This window comes from Bos indicus x Bos taurus, chromosome 1, assembly GCF_003369695.1.
Source record: "Bos indicus x Bos taurus breed Angus x Brahman F1 hybrid chromosome 1, Bos_hybrid_MaternalHap_v2.0, whole genome shotgun sequence".
Taxonomy (NCBI): domain Eukaryota; kingdom Metazoa; phylum Chordata; class Mammalia; order Artiodactyla; family Bovidae; genus Bos; species Bos indicus x Bos taurus.
Window position 1 is genome coordinate 100149592 of NC_040076.1, and position 21239 is coordinate 100170830.

The window sequence follows — 21239 nt, forward strand, 5'->3', positions numbered from 1 at the left end:
ATTAGGCTTCCTCTTCTGTAAATGGCTTCTTCATATGTTTTGATTATTTCTTTACTGTATTTCCTGTCTATATAGTCTATATATTAGCTCCCTCTTTTATGTGTAAACATATTCTTACAATCTGCAAATCTATTTGTAATGAACTGTTACGATTATGATTTATATATATATTTATATATATTAACATTCCATAACTTTCCTTTTAGTTTGTGCATCTATTGCTTAATTTAAGAAATTCTTCTGTTTAGAAAAAACTTTTATTTTATGTTATCTTCCTTCTCATTTTAACTTTAACATCAGTGTCTTCAATCCACAGATTTCACTTTGAAATATTCTGTTTAATTTTTTTTTTCTCCAGATATTTAATGAGTATCAGGATAGGATAAATTATGCTGCAGTAGCAAAAGCTTCAAAGTCCAAATGACTGAACATACAAAACAAACACCTATTTATTGTTCACACTATATGCAAATCATAGGTCAGAGAAGCAGTTCTGTCCATTGCAAGCTAGGATCTTGAAAGCATTATCACATTAGTAAGATGGAAAGTGGCAAATAGGAAATTGGCTTCTCAAGACTCTGGTGACATTTCATTATCCAAGTCAAGTCACAAAACCACTGAATTTAGTTCAATGCATGGTGGAAGGAGGGGATAAAATCTTATCCATGTGTCCTGAAAATTAGCATATTTGTGAACATGCTGCCATTGAATACCTTACAACTAAATATTTAGCTTGCTTTCCTTTCTGGACAGTAAATGTACTAAGCTCCTTCCTACTGGAGAAAATCCCAAAGTCTATTTTATACTTGACATTTGGTTAAAGTTCTACATTTCTAAGAAGTACATGTTAGTCTTCATATCAGGTTTCGGTTTAGTTCCTCTTAATTCAGAGGTTTATGAAATAAAACAAAAGCAAGTTATCTACATATCATACATTTAATATGCAATGATAGAGGAAGAACAGGGTAACTGCAAGAAACCACTTTTTGAAAAAGGGAAAGAATGGAAAACACACAGTAGTTATTGATACACAGCAATTTTGCACTCCCCTTAAGCAGGAAAAAAAAAATAGGTTCTTTCAATCTAGGGTTAAGGGATTTTCCTTGATTAAGTCCTGATTCCTATCCTTCAGTGTTTTTTCTTGCTCAGTGAGTTCCATGACATCTTGTTTCTTCCTATAGGAGACTCTTCCTTTTTAAATAACTTTATTTTTGATACATCCAAGAGTATATTGTTGGATGCTCTATTGAAAGATGAGTATTACTCAGCCATTAAAAAGAATACATTTGAATCAGTTATAATGAGGTGGATGAAACTGGAACCTATTATACAGAGTGAAGTAAGCCAGAAGGAAAAACACCAATACAGTATACTAACGCATATATATGGAATTTAGAAAGATGGTAACAATAACCCTGTGTACAAGACAGCAAAAGAGACACTGATGTATAGATCAGTCTTATGGACTCTGTGGGAGAGGGAGAGGGTGGGGAGATTTGGGAGAATGACATTGAAACATGTATAATATCATGTATGAAATGAGTCGCCAGTCCAGGTTCGATGCACGATACTGGATGCTTGGGGCTGGTGAACTGGGATGACCCAGAGGGAGGGTATGAGGAGGGAGGAGGGAGGAGGGTTCAGGATGGGGAACACATGTATACCTGTGGCAGATTCATTTTGATATTTGGCAAAACTAATACAATTTGTAAAGTTTAAAAATAAAATAAAATTAAAAAAAAAAAACTAAGATCATAAAAAAAAAAAAAAAGAAAGATGAGCATCTTTATTAGCTCATTCAACGCTATTCTCTCAAATCCTCCCACCCTCACTTTCTTCCACAGAGTCCAAAAGTCTGTTCTTTACATCTGTGTCTCTTTTTCTGTCTCACATGTAGGGTCATCATTACCATCTTTCTAAATTTTATATATATGTGTAATATACTGTACTGGTGTTTTTCTTTCTGACTTACTTTGCTGTATATAATAGGCTCCAGTTTCATCCACTACATTAGAACTGATTCAAATGCATTCTTTTTAATATCTGAGTAATATTCCATTGTATATATGTACCACAGCTTTCTTATCCATTTGTATGTCAATAGACATCTAGATTGCTTCCATGTCCTGGCTATTGTAAACAGTGCTGCAATGAACATTGGGGTACATGTGTCTCTTTCAATTCTGGTTTCCTCAGTGTGTTTGCCCAGCAATGGGATTGCTGGGTTGTATGGCAGTTCTATTCCCAGTTTTTAAAGGAATCTCCACACTGTTCTCCATAGTGGCTGTACTAGTTTGCATTCCCACCAATAGTGTAGGAGGGTTCCTTTTTATCCACACCCTCTCCAGCATTTATTGTTTGTAGACTCTTTAATAGCAACCATTCTGAGTGGCGTGAGACGGTACCTCATTTTGGTTTTGATTTGGATTTCTCTGATACTGAGTGATGTTGAGCATCTTTTCATGTGTTTGTTAGCCATCTGTATGTCTTCTTTGGAGAAATGTATATTTAGTTCTTTGGCCCATTTTTTGATTGGGTCATTTATTTTTCTGAAATTGAGCTGCAGGAGTTGCTTGTATATTTTTGAGATTAATTCTTTGTTCGTTTCTTCATTTGCTATTATTTTCTCCCATTCTGAAGGCTGTCTTTTCACTTTGCTTATAGTTTTCTTCATTTTGCAAAAGCTTTTAAGTTTAATTAGGTCTCATTTGTTTATTTTTTCTTTTATGTAGGTCAAAATACACTAACAACATTAATTTTAATTTTTTTTAATCTGATTTTAACTCCAGGTTTAAGGCACTGTGCCATTGTTATGTATTTAAAATTATTTTTGAATAATAGAAAAATCTTAAACTAATGCAAGATAGAATGTTATCATCTGGTTTCCTATTATACAATATACTTATGTACTCACACACGCGCACAATTCAAACCATTACATATTTTAATAAAGAATCAAATCACAATCACAAAGTTTTTCAGTAATTATTAATGTCAACAAAATCAAGTAAGTGGTCATATTTCTCCAATTGTTTCTTTGTTGTTTAGAGAATTTGTATTAAAAATTTAATAAATGAGATCATACTGTCTCTAATATAATATTCAAAACTTTGTTAGTGGTTGATTTTGAGAGTCAAGTTTGGGTTTAAATGATATAAGGTTGACTATGAGCTCATCATCGTTGAAACTGGGTACTGGATACAAAGAGAGTTCATTCAATTTTTGTGGATATTTTGTGTGTATGTTTGAAATTTTACAGATATAAATTTGTTGCTTTTTTCCTGAGGTTCAAATTCTCATTTGAAAATATATTACTTTAATTGGCAATTTTTAAAAGGATTGTTGTTGGTGAGAAATAAAACCTTAATGAATCTTTACTGATTTGAAGGCAAAATCAAGATTATTTTCTACAATAGGGACATACAAGTCAATTGATTGTTTAAAATTTGGTTTAATTTATTTTCTTTAAGTCTTTCTTTGTTAATTTCTTTCTAATAATGTCAAAAATGTTTGGCAGTATTTTCAGTCATATTGCAGCTTTGAGACAATGGTCTTTTAAAATAAATATTAGGAGGAAAACAGTTATAAGTTGGCAAAATGTGACCTGCAGTAAGACCTAGATGACTGGGTAAGGTCATAAGGAGAAGTCATGACATTTTTGTGAAGTATGTAAATATATCTTGGGAATTTTATAAAAATGATGAAAGGGAATCTCATAAAATTTTAAACTTCCAGATATCAAGCAAGTTGCAGACTCAGAGGTTTGTTATTTGTATGTTGTTCTCTCTTTCTTTTTCTGCTCCTGCTGCTAAGTTGCTTCAGTCGTGTCCGACTCTGTGCGACTCCTCAGATGGCAGCCCACCATGCTCCCCTGTCCCTGGAATTCTTCAGGCAAGAACACTGGAGTGGGTTGCCATTTCCTTCTCCAATGCATGAAAGTGAGAATGAAAGGGAAGTCGTTCAGTCGTGTCCGACTCTAGCGACCCCATGGACTGCAGCCTACCAGGCTCCTCCATCTATGGGATTTTCTAGGCAAAAGTACTGGAGTGGGGTGCCACTGCCTTCTCCGTTTTTTTTCTAATGGGTACTAAATAAATGTGTGACTATGGAAGGAGCAAACAATACAATTTCTGACATATAAATAACAATATATAATTAATTGAATATGATTATATGTGGGGGTCCCCAGTAACAAAGAAGGAATATCTACTCAGGGTAATCTGATATTCTCAGAATGTAACTATTTCTTCCTAAAATTCAATTTGGTAAATCAAAAGTAAAACTTGGCATTTAATGGTGATACATATTCATGAAATTTTATAAAATTGTAAATAAATGTATCTCAAAGATTCTACGTAAATAATTTTCTCAGGATATTGAATGACAAGGCCACGATTTATTAGTTTTGTTTGAAATTTGAGTGTTTCTCCAAATAACACCTGAAGAGCTCTATCTATAAACCAGCTGTCCAAATCATGCCTAAAATGATATGCCATTTGTGGTAGTTAAATGGAAAAGAGCAGTTTTATTAATCAATTTTAAAATTATATTACATATGTCAGAAGAACTAGTAAATATTTTTAGCTTGATAATACAAATAATCTAATCAATATAATCAGAGAAAGATTTAACAATGCTACATGCAGGACTAGTAGTTTCCTGCATAGAACACAGGTTATAGCAAAATCCTGCTATCAGTGGGATACTCTAATAGAGTAATTCCAAGTATAAATATTGACAATAAGTGAATCCCTTCACTATATTATAGGTCCTAATTAAATATATAATGTGAATATGAAACAGTATGTTTATCTATTTTCTTATATTTTACTTTTAATCTAAAGTAAGGTTCTATCTACTTTGGCTATGATGCCATAAAGTAATTCCTAGTCACATATCATGCAATTCAAAAAGATTGTGGCTAGCAGCACTTGGGTCTAACAAATAACTCACCCTGAGTTTGGATGTTGTAATAAATTTTATATCTGAGGAAAAATATCAAATTTCATTTCTAACACTTTATACATAGATCAAAATAAGGTTGGATTAAAGTCAATATAAATCACAGCACAATCTGAAATGGTAATATACTATATATGTCAAAACTAGTGTTTCTGTCAGAAATCTCTTTAAATAGCAGAAAAAAAAATCATTTTGAGGATGCTGTATATTTTGAAGAAGGAAATATATAAACCTTTTTTTGTTTTTTTCATTGAATGGTGAGTGTTTCATGGATCAACAATCCACATGCCATGACAAACTGAAAAAAGCATAGTAATACACTAGTATGATATAAGATGTGAAAATAAGACTAGCTTCTGTTTTAATTTTCAGCCAACATTTCTGTAAATGGGATCATTAATGTTTATACTTTTGTTTATTACATATTCCCTTTATAATTATTATACATATATAATATATGTATGCTATGCTATGCTAAGTCACTTCAGTCGTGTCCGATTCTGTGTGGCCCCATAGACAGCACCCCACCAGGCTCCACCGTCCCTGGAATTCTCCAGGCAAGAACACTGGAGTGGGTTGCCATTTCCTTCTCCAATGCATGAAAGTGAAAAGAGAAAGTGAAGTCGCTCAGTAGTGTCCGACTCTTAGCGACCCCATGGACTGCAGCCTACCAGGCTCCTCCATCCATAGGATTTTCCTGGCAAGAGTACTGGAGTGGGGTGCCATTGCCTTCTCCTAATATATGTATAGTACATATATATATAAACACACACACATATATATATATATATACACTTCCAAATAGTGATATTTGGTTTATCTCTTTACCTATGCTACTTTCAACACTCATGTCGAACAATACTGTTAAAACTTGAGATATTTTTTTCACTAGAGTTTTTATGGGGAATAATGCTATTTAGTGGACTTCCCAGGTAGTGCTACTAGTAAAGATCCCACCTGCCATCGCAGGAAACATAAGAGATCAGGATTCCATCCCTGGGTCAGAAAGATCCACTGGTGGAGGGCATGGCAACCCACTCCAGTAATCTTGTCTGGAGAACCCCATGGACAGAGGAGCCTGGTGTGCTACAGTCCATAGAGTCACAAAGAGTCACACATGACTGAAGGGACTTAGCATAAACATGTTATTTAATGGGGCTTCCCAGGTGGCACTAGTGGTAAAGAACCTGCCTGCCAATTCAGGAAATGCAGGACACTTGGATTCAGTCCCTGGGTCAGGAACATCCCTGGAGAAACAAATGGCAACCTACTCCAGTATTCTTGCCTGGACACAGGAGCCTGGAGGGCTATAGTCCATGGAGTCATAAAAAGTGGGACATAACTAAAGCAACTTAGCAAGCATTCACCCATGTAACTTAATAAAATTAAAACAATTTAGTCATTCTTTCTTTATTTAACAAATATCCTTAAGCATTCTTATGCTCAACCTGCTCTAGACTCTAGGGTTATAGTGTTCATCCATAGTAAATAAAGCATTTTTACATGAAGCATACGTAAGTTGAGAGAGTTAGATATTTAATAAACACAGACACATGAATATACTTACATATACATATAGCATGTGGGAATAAATATTATGATAAGAAGTAAAGCAGGGTAAGATGGTGGGTAAAGATGGTTAGGTATATTTTGCATCAGGTGACCAAAGGAGTATCTCTGTAATATGTGATATTGACAGTTTTTAGGGTAATCTGTTTTCCAAAAAGAATGAAATCAAGTGGAAAGAACTAGAGGCAGTAACATACCAAGGAACAGGAAACAGGCCAGTGTGGACATAGCAGACTGATCTCACAGTGTGGACCTGGACACACAAGGGCTTACAAGCAGTGATAAGACCCTAGGCTTTACTTCTGAAAAAGACAGGGTTGTTTTGGAAAGGTTCTGAGTGAATCAGCAACATGGTCTATGTGAATATATTCATTGGAAAGACTGATGCTGAAGCTAAAACTCCAATACTCTAGCCACCTGATGCGAAGAACTGACTCATTTGAAAAGACCCTGATGCTGGGAAAGATTGAATGTGGGAGGAGAAGGGGACAACAGAGGATGAGATGGTTGGATGGCATCACTGACTCAATGGGCATGAGTTTGAGTAAACTCTAGGAGTTGGTGATGGACAGGGAGGCCTGGCATGCTGCAGTACATGGGGTCCCAAAGAGTTGGACATGACTGAGCGACTGAATAGAACTGATATTTTTCTTTTAGAGTCCTTTTACTTTTTCTGCAAAATGTTGCAGATTACTGAGTTTCCATACATCCCACTTACAGTTTCCTTTAATAAACACATCTAACTTTAGAATGGTATCTTTGTTACAATTAATGAACTGATCTTGATACATGAACAATTACATTAATATTAATACTATCACTGCAAGGAGATCCAACCAGTGCATCCTAAAGGAAATCAGTCCTGAATATTCATTGGAAGGACTGATGCTGAAGCTGAAACTCCAATACTTTGGCCACCTAATGCGAAGAGTTGACACATTTGAAAAGACCCTAGTGATGGAAAAGATTGAAGGCAGGAGGAGCAGTGGACGACAAAGGATGAGATGGTTGGATGGCATCACCAACTCAATGGGCATGAGTTTGAGTAAAATCTGGCAGTTGGTGATGGACAGGGAGGGCTGGCGTGCTGCAGCATATGGGGTCTCAAAGAGTCAGACATGACTGAGCGATTGAACTGAACTGAACTGAATACTATCACTAAATTCATACTTTATTCAGAGTCTTAGTTTTAACCTAATATCCTTTTTATATCCTAAGAGCCAATCCAGGATACTACATTTAGTCATCATGTTTCCTTAGACTTCTAGAGTGATGACTGTTTCTCAGATATTCTTTGCTTTTAGATCTTTACAGTTTTGAGGAGTACTTACTGATCAAGGAATTTGGAAAATTTCCTCAGTTGGTACTTGCCTGATGTTTCTCTCAAGATTACACTGAGGTTATGGGTTTTTGGGGGGCAATCATAGAGGAAAAGTGACGTTTACATCCCATCATATAGAGTACATACTAATAACTTCACTAACCACAGTTGGTGTCAAAATTGATCACTCGGTTGAGGTAGTTTTTGTCAGGTTTCTTCACTATAAAGTTATTCATTTTTTCCCCTTTGCTTATTGTACTCTTGAAAAAAAAGTCACTATGAACAGCCTACATTTAGATGTAAAGCTTATAGAAAGATACACTCAGAATTATTCTGCATGGGAAATTCATCTGTTTCCTTCTACTTATTTATCTGATCATTTATTTTGTACTTTGGGTTAAAATTCAATATTACTTTATCAATTTTTTTCTCAAATTTTTTCCAGCTTTGACTAATGGAAGCTCTTTGAATGGCTCTTGTGTTTCTCTGACATATCCCGTCTAAGTATGTATATACGTGTGTTTGCCGTTGGTGGTATTTTTCTTTTTATTGTTTGTTTTGGAGCATGTCCTTAGTTTCTGGCACTACAAGATATTAGGATTTATTTTGTATATTTCCTCCCCCAGGGTTTGAATCACCATTTCTCCTAAGAGCCCTGGCTTCTTTGATTGGAGACTATTATTAAAAACTTACATCTGGAAAATAGGTATGGCCCTTGCTACTAGGGTGTCATAGCTTCTAGGCTCTCTCATCAGATGGAATAAAATATATGTAAATACCTATAAATATTTCTACATGTATGCATATGAATCTATATTAAAGTAGTATGAGTTCATATTGATGTTTTGAAGCTATTATTGTTATGCCATATAATATTCTGGCCTTCTCTTTTTGTTTATCTGTAATAAACTCCCATGCTATAAGAAGGTTATGTCCAACAATCCATCATTCATGTACTTAACAGTACAGTTAATTCTAGGATGCATGTATAGTGGTTTCAAATTATTAACTGACAAGAAACTTTATCAATTAGAGAGCAGTGCTATGCATGGTTACTTTTGCATTTATTCTTAAGCTTTTCACTCATTAAGAAAATTATTTAGTTCAGCAATACTTTTCCCCATGCCCCTTCAGTGAAATTTTTATATATTTAACAAAGTGATATTATTTTGTCACATTAAGCATACCATTCTGTGATTTCCTGGCCTAATGATATTTTTTATATTTCCATAATAAAGGTTCACTCTTTTTTTCTGTAAAATTTCATTTCCTTTCCTTTTCCCAGATAATTATATAAATGGACTCATACACTACTCTTGATGCTAACTTTTTCATTTATGTTACCATGGAATATAGTTTCCACTCTTTTACTTCTAAAGTATACAAGAATTTATATTTAAGGTTCAGTTCAGTCACTCAGTCGTGTCTGACTCTTTGTGACCCAATGAATCCCAGCATGCCAGGCCTCCCTGTCCATCACCAACTCCCGGAGTTCACTCAGACTCGTGTCCATCGAGTCAGTGATGCCATCCAGCCATCTCATCCTCTGTCGTCCCCTTCTCCTCCTGCCCCCAATCCCTCCCAGCATCAGAGTCTTTTCCAATGAGTCAACTCTTCGCATGAGGTGGCCAAAGTACTGGAGTTTCAGCTTCAGCATCATTCCCTCCAAAGAAATCCCAGGGCTGATCTCCTTTAGAATGGACTGGTTGGATATTCTTGCAGTCCAAGGGACTCTCAAGAGTCTCCTCCAACACCACAGTTCAAAAGCATCAATTCTTCGGCGCTCAGCCTTCTTCACAGTCCAACTCTCACATCCATACATGACCACAGGAAAAACCATAGCCTTGACTAAATGAACCTTTGTTGGCAAAGTAATGTCTCTGCTTTTGAATATGCTGTCTAGGTTGGTCATAACTTTCCTTCCAAGGAGTAAGCATCTCTTAATTTCATGGCTGCAGTCACCATCTGCAGTGATTTTGGAGCCCCCCAAAATAAAGTCTGACACTGTTTCCACTGTTTCCCCATCTATTTCCCACGAAGTGATGGGACTGGATGCCATGATCTTTGTTTTCTGAATGTTGAGCTTTAAGCCAACTTTTTCAGTCTCCACTTTCACTTTCATCAAGAGGCTTTTGAGTTCCTCTTCACTTTCTGCCATAAGGGTGGTGTCATCTGCATATCTGAGGTTATTGATATTTCTCCTGGCAATCTTGATTCCAGCTTGTGTTTCTTCCAGTCCAGCGTTTCTCATGATGTACGCTGCATAGAAGTTAAATAAGCAGGGTGACAATATACAGCCTTGACGTACTCCTTTTCCTATTTGGAACCAGTCTGTTCCATGTCCAGTTCTAACTGTTGTTTCCTGATCTGCATACAAATTTTTCAAGAGGCAGGTCAGGTGGTCTGGTATTCCCATCTCTTGAAGAACTTTTCACAGTTTATTGTGATCCACACAGTCAAAGGCTTTGGCATAGTCAATCAAGCAGAAATAGATGTTTTTCTGGAACTCTCTTGCTTTTTCCATGATCCAGCAGATGTTGGCAATTTGATCTCTGGTTCCTCTGCCTTTTCTAAAACCAGCTTGAACATTAGGAAGTTCACGGTTCACGTATTGCTGAAGCCTGGCTTGGAGAATTTTGAGCATTACTTTACTAGTGTTAGTTTCTTGCAAACAAGATTTGGGTCTTTTTCTTTTTTTACTCCACTCTTAAAGTCTCTGATTTTCGTTGTAATTAGATTATTATCCTTAAAAGTGATTATTAATATAACTAGATTAATATCTACCATGTGTGCAACTTTTATTCTACTTAGTTCATTTTTTCCTTATTTTTTCTCTTTTTCCTATCTTCTCTGGTTATAATTTTGTATTTTGTAAGATTCCATTTTCTCTCTACTTTCAGCATATCAATTACATTCTCTAAAAAACAAAACAAAACAAAACTTTAATGTTTGCTCTGAAGTTTACTGTATATTTACTTTTTACTAATCTATGCTCACCTTCAAGTAACACTATATCACTTCACATGCAAAACAGAGTACATCCAATTCACCTTTTCATCCCTTGTTGAGCACTGCTATCATTCATCTTATTTTGCCATATACCATCATCACCAGATACACTGCCACTGTTGCTACTCTGTACAGTCATATGTTAGGTTAACTATGAATTAAAAAGTTAACATCGTTTGTTTTACCTTCGTTTATACATTCTCAATTTTTTTATTTTTTCTTTATGTAGATCTGATTTTCTGACCCATATAATTTTTCTTCTTCATGAAGAAATCATTTTAACAATTCTTGCAGAGAAATTCTGCTGATGATAAGTATTTTCTCAGTTTTTTCTTGAGAAGCTCTTTATTTCTCCTTAGCAATTCAAGGATAATTTCTCTGGTATTGAATTCTCAGATTTTTTTTTAACATAAAATATATCACTCCAATTTCTTTTTGCTTGCATATTTTCTTATTAAAGGTCTATTTTAATTTGCAACCTCACTCTTATTTTGGTAATTTTCCTTTGGTTTCTTTCAAGGTTTTCACCTTTCTTTGGCATTCTATAGTTTGAAAATGATATGCCTGAATATACATATTTTTTTTATTTAGCCTGTTGGGTGTTGTCTGAGCTTCTTGGTTCTGTGGTGTGGTGTTTGTCATTATTTCTGAAACATATGCAAACTATTATTGCATCAAATATTGCTTCTGCTGTATTGTATGCTTCATTTCCTTCTGGTATTTTAATTACACATACATTCACTGTTAATAATTATCCCACAGTTCTTGTGTAATCTGTCTTTTAAAAATATATATATATATTATTTTCACATGTCAGTTTGGGACAGTTCTCTTAATCTGTCTTTAAGCTTACTTATTCTTTTTATGGCTGACCAGAGTCCAATATTGACTTCACTGAAGGAATTCTTCATGTATATTACAAAGTTTTTGATTTTTGGTATTTCTTTTTCATTAGAATTTCAATGTTTCTTCTTATATTATTTTTTTTGTATGTTGTCTGTTTTTTTCAATTCAGGCTCTTAACATATTAATCACAGCCATATGAAATTCACTAGAATTCCAAAATTTGCATTTTTTATGTGTTTGGTTCAAAAATCACTCTGTCTCTTATAATTTGTGTTTTTTCTTATCTTTTTATATGTTCTACAATTTATTCCAAACAGGTATAGAAACAAATAAATAGGTATTTAGTGTGAAGATTTATGTTAAAACAGCTGTGAGTTATTCTTTAACATTTGCTGTAAGTGACAGCAGATGCAAATGTTTCTAAGGACATTTCTGTGTTTCCTATTTTTACTCTGGACTTCCATAAAGTACTTCAACACAAGCATCTGAGTCTTGCAACTTTCAACTATATCCTACTATTATTATATACAACCCTGTTGATAGAATGGTAAGGTGGGGGAAAATAATTAATCTCTAATATTATGATTAAATCTGTCTTTTATGTAATTATCTTTTGATAATATTGTCCCCAAGTTGTGACATTCACTATGATTCTTAGCTATATGTTCCCCTTTCCATGAGAAAAATGCTAGATGGAGATCAAGTGGTAGCAGGTGGGATAGGTGGCATAAGAATTTGATATTTTTGTTGTTTAGTCACTAAGTCATGTCTGATTCTTTTGTGATCCTATGAACCACAGTGTTCCAGTCTCCCCTGTACATGGGATTCCCCAGGCAAGAATACTAGAGTGAGTTGCCATTTTCTTCTTCTGGGGACCTTTCCAACCCAGGGATTGAACCTGTGTCTCCAAGATTGTAGATGGATTCTTTACCACTGAGCCATCTGGGAAGACCATGGTTTTGATAAGGTCTTCTATATAAATCAAGCCTTGTTACTGAGAATACATTGAGAGTATTTCACAATAGGTACTCTTCTGCTTCTGTCAGAGCCACAGGGGATCTTTCTCAACCCTTCATTGACAGAACATGGTAGAGTTTATGGAAGAAAAGCACACAGATGTATGAGGATTTCCCTGAGACTGGGGCCTCCAGGAGTTTCTCATTCTCAAGCTGGTCCACACTCAGCCTCCAGAAATACATAAATTTGAACATTTAATTGAATTTTTCTCTAGTTAAGCAGATTTTAACTGTGACTCTCTGGATTCACTGGTCTCAAAATTTTGAAAGACAGTGGTGGTTTCCCCAACACTTTCATGGATCAGAGCCTTCTCATGGCAAAGGGGCTTGTATAACCCAATTAAACTATGAGCCATGCCTTGTAGGGTACCCAAGAGGGACAGGGTCATGTGAAGTGTTCTGAAAAAATGTGGTCCACTGAAGGTGGGAATGGCACCTGTTCCAGTATTCTTGACAAGAGAACACCTTGACCAGTATGAAAAAGGCAAAAAGATATGACACCAGAAAATGACACCTTCTCCACCCCTACCCAGGTAGAAAGGTGTCCAATAGGCTACTGGGGAAGAACAGAGCCAATTATCAATAACTCCAGAAAGAATGAACCCGCTGGGCCAAATCAGAAACAACGCTCAGTAGTGGCAATGTCTGGTGGTAAAAGTAAAGTCTGATGATGTAAAGAACAATATTGCATAGGACCCTCAAATGTCAGGTCCATGAATCAAGGTAAATTGGATGTGGTCAAGCAGGAAATGGCAAGACACAATAAATGTCGACATCATAGGAATCAGTGAACTAAAATGAAAGGGAATAGGCAAATTCATTTCAGATGACCATTATATCTACTTTTTAGAAGAAATGAAGTAACCCTTGACTAACAAAAGAGTTTGAAATGCACTACTTGGGTACAACCTCAAAAACAGAATGATAGAATGATCTTGGTTTGTTTCCAAGGCAAACCATTCAACATCAGAGTAATCTAAGTCTATGTCTCAACTACTGATAGTGGAAGAAGTTGAAGTTGACCAGTTCTATGAAAACCAAAAACATCTTCTAGAACTAACACCAAAAAAAAAGATATCCAATTCATCATAGGGTATAGGAATGCAAAAGTAGGAAGTCAAGAGATACCCAAAATAACAAGCAAGTTTGGCCTTGGAGTACAGAATGAATCAGGGTGAAGGCTAACAGAGTTTTATCAAGAGAACATGATGATCACAGCAAACACCATTTTCCAACAACCCAAGAGATGACTCTACATGGACATCACCAGATAGTCAATACTGAAATCATATTGATTATGTTCTTTGCAGCCAAAGATGGAGAAGCTCTCTAAAGTCAGTACAGACAAGACCTGGAGATGACTGTGGCTCATATCATGAACTCCTTATTGCAAAATTCAAGCTTAAATTGAAGAAAGTAGGGGAAATCACTAGACCATTCAGGTGTGACATGAGTCAAAGCACTTATGATTATACAGTGGAGGTGACAAATAGATTCAAAGGATTAGATTTGGCAGACAGAGTACCCAGAAAACTATGGATGGCGGTTCATAACATTGTTCAAGAGTCAGTGACCAAAACCATCCCTAAGGAAAATTTATAAATGCAAAAAGGCAAAGTGGTTGTCTGAGGAGGCTTTATATATAGCTGAGGAAAGAAGAGATGTGAAAGGCAGGGGAGAAAGGGAAAGATATACTCAACAGAATGCAGAGTTCCAGAGAATAACAAGGATTGATGAGAAGACCTCTTCAACGAACAAATCAAAGAAATAGAGGACAAAAATAGAATAGAAAAGGCTAGACATCTTTTCAAGAAAACTGGAGATGCCAAGGGAATCTTTCATGCAAAGATGGGCATGATAAATGACAGAAACAATAAGAACTTAACAGAAGCAGAAAAGATTAAGAAGCTGTGTCAAGAATAAATAGAACTATACAAAATAAAAAGGTCTTAATGACCCAGGTAATCAAGATGGTGTGGTCATCTACCTACAGGCAGACACCCTGGAGTGTGAAGTCAAGTGGACCTTAGGAAGCATTACTATGAACAGAACTAGTGGAGGTGATGGGATTCTAGCTGAGCTATTTAAAATTCTAAAAGATGATGCTGTTAGAGTGCTGCACTCAATATGTCAGCATATTTGGAAAACTCAAAAGTGGTCACAAGACTAAAAATGTTAGAAATTCCAAAGAAGGCAATGGAAAGAATGTTAAAATTACCGTACAATTGTTTTCATTTCACATCCTAGCAGAGTTATGCTCAAAATCCTAAAAGGTAGGCTGCCAGGGTACAGCCCCAGCAGGATCCAGGGGTACCCTCAGGATGACGGCATAGGCGAAAGGATAGCAAAGCAGAGAGAGAGGCTTGATCTGCCTTGATTAACACAGAAAGCCAATAAAGCTCCTGGCACGGAACTTGCTCTGTTCACGGAGGCCACAGGCACCCTCTTGGTGGGGTGAGGATGCAGGACGCCCCCTCCCTGGTGAAGACTCAGGGCGCCTTCCCGATCGGGTCTTAGAAGCCCAGGCAAAAAAGTGAACTCAGGGGCTCTCTGTGCCCCAAGGAGTCATCCTGAAAGAAGAACAGAGAGAGAAAAGGAGAGAAAAGGAAAAAAAGAACGACACGGGGAGACCAAGCTTCGGTGAGCGAGGCCTGTAACTTTATTTTCAAAAGGAACTTTTATACCTTGACTTGTACATAGAGGGAAATGAAAGATGCAAAGTCATACAGGGTCAGCCCAAATATTACATCTGTTTTGTCTTTATTGAAACCAGGATTTTTTTCTGCATACCTTTTCCATAAACAATGTTGTGTACATTATCTTCTGGCCTTCGAGGCCTATGGACATTTTATGACCCTTTTTTGATAAAGGCTGCTCAACCAGAAAACTTATTTTCCCCTGAAGTGTTTTTTCATTATATTTCTAATCTATGTCAGCCTCAGAAAGTGCTAAACAGAGTTACATTCTCACAGAGCAAAGGTGCAGTGAGTTACAACAAAGAAAGAACCAATTAGCTCAAAGGTCTGATGTTAATTCCAAGGCTGCTACTTGTTTTTCTTACATTCCAACTACATTAACCAATGCACTCCCAGGTGCACAATGGATAAGGGATATGGGCACTTGGCAGCAAGCATTGGCCCAATAATGAAGCCTTTTACCAGTACTATCTATTCTAATAATTTTTCATCCCTTAAAGGACCCTATGCTCGTTAGGACTTTTAGAATGTTTTGGCTTCCCGTGCCTTTCAAGGTTGGGGAATTGTGAACAATCATGTGTGTTAGTTGCAAGAGTATGGATAAACCTGTCAGGGAAGCTAGAATGCCAACAATAGGGGTTAAAATAGAAATATTCATTTCATGCCCAGGAGACTTATTAATTAAAGCCCTAAGTTGACTTTTTCCAGAGAAAGGTGGTTGGGGATAGCCCCCTGTTATGTCAGAAGAGTTGGTGAAAGGCACAAAATAGTAAGACAGACAGATTCTGGTTTTGGGGTAGATGTTCGAGCAGATCCAGGGGGTCCCTTGAGGCCTGATCTGCCTTTGCCTGTCAGGTTCTCTCTGCATGACTTTTGTCATGGGTGGCTCTCCCATGGTGGCTTCCGGCAGTAGGCTTTAGTAATACATGAACCATGAACTTCCAGATGTATGAGCTGTGTTTCAAAGAGGCAGGCAAACTCCCCATATTTTATAGATCATGGAAAAAGCAAAGGAGTTCCAGAAAAACATCTACTTCTGCTTCAAGGCCTTTAACTGTGTGGATCACAACAAACTGTGGAAAATCCTTAAAGGTAGGAGTGCCAGACCACCTTACCTGTCTCCTGAGAAATCTGTATGTGGATCAAGAAGCAACAGTTAGAACTGGACATGGAACAACTGAATGGTTCAAAATTGGGAAAGGAGTACATGAAGGTTGTATATTGTCACCCTGCTTGTTTAACTGATAGGCAAATTGCATTATTCAAAATGCTGGGCTGGATGAATCACAAGCTGGAATCAAGACTACTGGGAGAAATATCAATAACTTTAGATACACTGATGATACCACCATAATGGCAGAAAGCAAAGAGGAACTAAAGAGCCTCTTGATGAGTGTGAAAGAGGAGAGTGAAAAAGTGGGCTTGAAATTCAACATTAAAAAAACTAAGTTCATTACTTTTGGTCCTATCACTTCACAGCAAATGGATGGGGAATAAGTGAAAGCAGTAACATATTTTATTTTCTTGGGCTCCAAAATCACTGAGCACAGTGACTGCAGCCACGAAATTAAAAGATGCTTGCTCCTTGCAAAGAAGGTATGAGAAACTTAGGTACCATAATTAAAAGCAGAGACATTACTTTCCTGACAAATGTCTGTATAGTAAAATCTATGCTTTTTCCAGTAGTCATGTACAGGTGTGAGAGTTGGACCACAAAGAAGGATGAGTGCAGAACAATTCATGCTTTTAAATTGTCATCCTGGAGAAGACTCTTAAGAGTCCCTTGGACTGCAAGATCAAACAAGTCAATCCTATAGGAAATCAATCCTGTATATTCATTGGAAGGACTGATGCTGAAGCTGAATCTCCAATACTCTGGCCACCTGATGCAAATAGCTGACTCACTGTAAAGGACCCTGATGCTGGGAAAGATAAAAGTAAAAGGAAAATGGAATGTCAGAGGATGAGATGGTTAGACAGCATCACTGATGCAATGGACAGGAATTTGAGCAAACTCCAGGACATGGAGTGCTGGAGTCCAGCTCCAGCAGCCAGGGAATCATCCTGAAGGGGTGAGTGGTATCGGGGAATGATGATGTAGTCTCTGACTCATAGTATGGAACTACATGTTTATTTCAAGCTTCAGGTTCTCTTTTATACTTTGACAAAAGCATTACGTTGGAGGTTTGACATTTTCAGTTTCCCCCACCCAGATTTACTGTCTCCAGAAATCACTGTTGTCCTACAAACAGAGTTCCTGCTTCAGTGATTCTCTCAGAATTGGCTTTACTATCTATTATTTACTTTCTGTTATGTGTTCTATACTTAACTTGTGATTACATTGTAACTCATGCCACATTCCTCACTTTATTTCTTATCTTTCTAAATCCTGTTTGCCCCTAGCATCTTAAGATCACTATCTCCTAAAAAGTCTTCTAGATACTCTTAATTATTCATAAACCCTGAACTCAGCAAACTTCTTTTGCCATAAATATTTCCCTTACAAACAGGTCTCAGACAACAATCCTTCCCATGGCCTCAAGCTGTGGCCTACGTGCTCATCCTGGGACATTCTTTGTAAAGATCCTTGAACAAATGTCAATGGCTATTTTATAGATTATTTTCTGGGCACAACTGTAGAAGGCTTTGTGCTTTCTCATGCTTCTCTCAAGCACCTTAACATTCTTTCCAGCCAACTCAACTGAAGAAAGGAAAGAACAAGTCAGAATCACAAGGCATAACTCCTTCATCCTAGGGCCGTGCCTGCGAGATGAGGAGAGGGGGTTGGGGCCTTGCCTCCATTTTGTCAGTAATGCCTAATGCAGGTCCCGACTGTGGAGGACAGAGAAGTCTGGCGTGCTGCAGTATATGAGATCACAAAGAATCGGAGAAGATTCAGTTACTGAACAACAGCAAAGTTTTGTCAAGACCTCAGTTTTCTGATGGGTCTAATGTAAGTCATTAATTTTCAGTTTGTAAATCTTCCTGTGCTTGCTGTAGAAGAGCTGATAGAAGAGATGTTTTTCAATTTCTTTACATTTTTAACTGATAATAGGTAATTAAGTTTATTTTAATGGCTACTGTATCAGTTCAGTTCAGTTCAGTTCAGCTGCTCAGTCCTGTCTGACTCTTTGTGACCCCATGGACTGCAGCATGCCAGGCCTCCATGTCCATCACAAACTCCCAGACTTTACTCAAACTCATGTCCATTTAGTTGGTGATGCCATCCAACCATCTCATCCTCTGTCATCCCCTTCTCCCACCTTCAGTCTTTCCCAGCATCAGGGTCTTTTCCAATGAGTCAGTTCTTCACATCAAGTGGCCAAAGTATTGGAGTTTCAGATTCAGCATCACTTCTTCCATTGAATATTCAGGACTGATTTCCTTTAGGATGGACTGGTTGGATCTCCTTGCAGTCCAAAGGACTCTCAAGAGTCTTCTCTAACACCACAGTTCAAAAGAGAAAATATTATAACGGGGCTGGTATAGAAGAAATAGTGCTCTTAGGAGACAGTTGCATTTTGACTATATTTTAAAGGAAGCCTCAAAAAGCTTACTTTAATAATAGAGAGACAAAGTTGAGAGAGAGAGAAATAGAGAGAGAGAGGGAGGAAGAGATGAGAAAAGAATGACATCAACATTTTTATTGTGACCAACAGAAGAATGGAATGCCATTTACCCTCATTAGGGAAAAATAGAAACAGGCAAAGGTTTTAGGTTGGCAGGGGAAAAAAAGATCATAAAAAGGCAACAAAATATCAGAAAATTATTATTAAAAAAGAACTCACTATTAAGGAAATGTCAAAAGTAGAGGGCATAACCTGGAATAATAAAGTGATTGTATGGGAATATAAAGGGAAATTTGGTCAAAAAATGACCTTATTAGAAGTCAATTTATTGAGAACTAAAAATCCTTCCCCTAAAGATTGAATTTATTGTAACTTCATTCTATGGAATGAGAAGGGTAAAATAATTAAATTTGGTTAGAGAAATACCTTGGAAGCCAGGGACATCTTGCTGTTTTTTAATTCAACATATTATTACTTGAGATATTTTCTCTTTGGATTCCTCTAAGCTTGTAATCGTTAAAAAAAAAAAAAAAAAAAAAAAAACTTCTTACTACACACTGGTTAAATGTGAAATTTTATATTTCTTTTTCCATCACCAAGTTTTTAATTACACTGCAATAATCTTAGTTTGTATTGTGAGCTAATGCTGTCTATAAATCTGATTATGATGGTAAATGTCTTTTAGAGGCTTTCTGAAAGTTCATCTATAAATTTGAAAGCAAATGGAAAGAGTACATTATGAAAAATAATAACAGCTTAATGAAGCTGAAACTTTCATTCTTATTCTGAGATTTTCAGCAGTAGAAATATATACCCTTTTAATTATTTAGTTATGCCAATTTCTGGTGTTATTTAGAGAATGAAGACCTTTTGAGTGTTCTTAAGTTTAACACATGTATTATATTCAGTCCAATTCTGAACTTAATTTGCATGGGTAATTTTGACTCTTATGGAAAATATTAGGGACACATTCAAATACAGCATTTTTACACAGTCTTCCAAAATACATGTTGAAACATTTATACTATATTTTTTAAAATTTCAATCCAATGTGTTTATATTTCATATTATTCAAAATATAACTTTAGCAACTAGCTATTTCTCTATTTCTTGTTCCAAGTATTTTCTCTTGTATTCAGTACCATTTTCTTCATTGGAAACATTAGAATATATTTATATCAGGTTGGTTAAATGGCTAGCTATGAGGAGAAAAGAGAAACAAAAGACCTGGAGTCAACAAACCCTTGGCAGTGAATTGAAAGCAGTGACTTGAATGCTGTGATCTTCTCTATTTATCCCTCCTTTTCTGTTTCTGCCCTTTTCAAAACTCCTATGCACTTTTTTTCAGATGTTTATGATCCTCCAGTTATCATGATAACACAGAGCAATTAATATGACCAAGCTTTATAAGCCTTTATTTAAGAAATTAGCCACAGAGAAGCAATAATCCCTTAACTCAATCCCACATTTCCTAAAAGAGATTTAACTCACTTCAGTTAGGGAAAGAACTTGGTCCTAAAACAATCATCTCTGGCATAATCTGATAATGTTGTGTTTGAACATTACTAACCTTCTTTTGGGGCTTCCTTGGTAGCACAACAGTAAAGAATCTGCCAGGCAATGCTGGTGACTTGGGTTCAATCCCTGGGTTGAGAAGATCCCCTGGAGAAGAAAATGGCTACCCACTCCAGTAATTTTTGCCTGGATATCCATGGACAGAGGAGCCTGGCAGGCTACAGTCCATGGGGTCACAAAGAGTCTGATATAACTTAGCAACCAAACAATAATCTTCTTTTAGCCACCACTTTGGGTAGGAGTAATAGAAAGGGTTTTTTCTAAGGTGGTATGAAAGATTAAGTTCACTCAGTCCTGTCTGACTTTTTGCAACCCCATAGACTGCAGCATGCCAGGCTTCCTTGTCTATCACCAACTCCGGGAGCTTACTCAAATTTATGTGCATTGAGTCAGTGATACCATCCAAATATCTCATCCTCTGCTGTCCCATTCTCCTCCCACCTTCAATCTTTCCCAGCATCAGGCTATTTTCCAAAGATTCAGTTCTTCACATTAGGTGGCCAGAGTATTGGAGTTTCAGCTTCAGCATCAGTAATTCCAGTGAATATTCAGGACTAATTTCCTTTAGGATGGACTGGTTGGAGCTCCTTGCAGTCCAAGGGACTCTCAAGAGTCTTCTCCAACACCACAGTTTAAAAGCATCAATTCTTTGGCACTCAGCTTTCTTTGTAGTCCA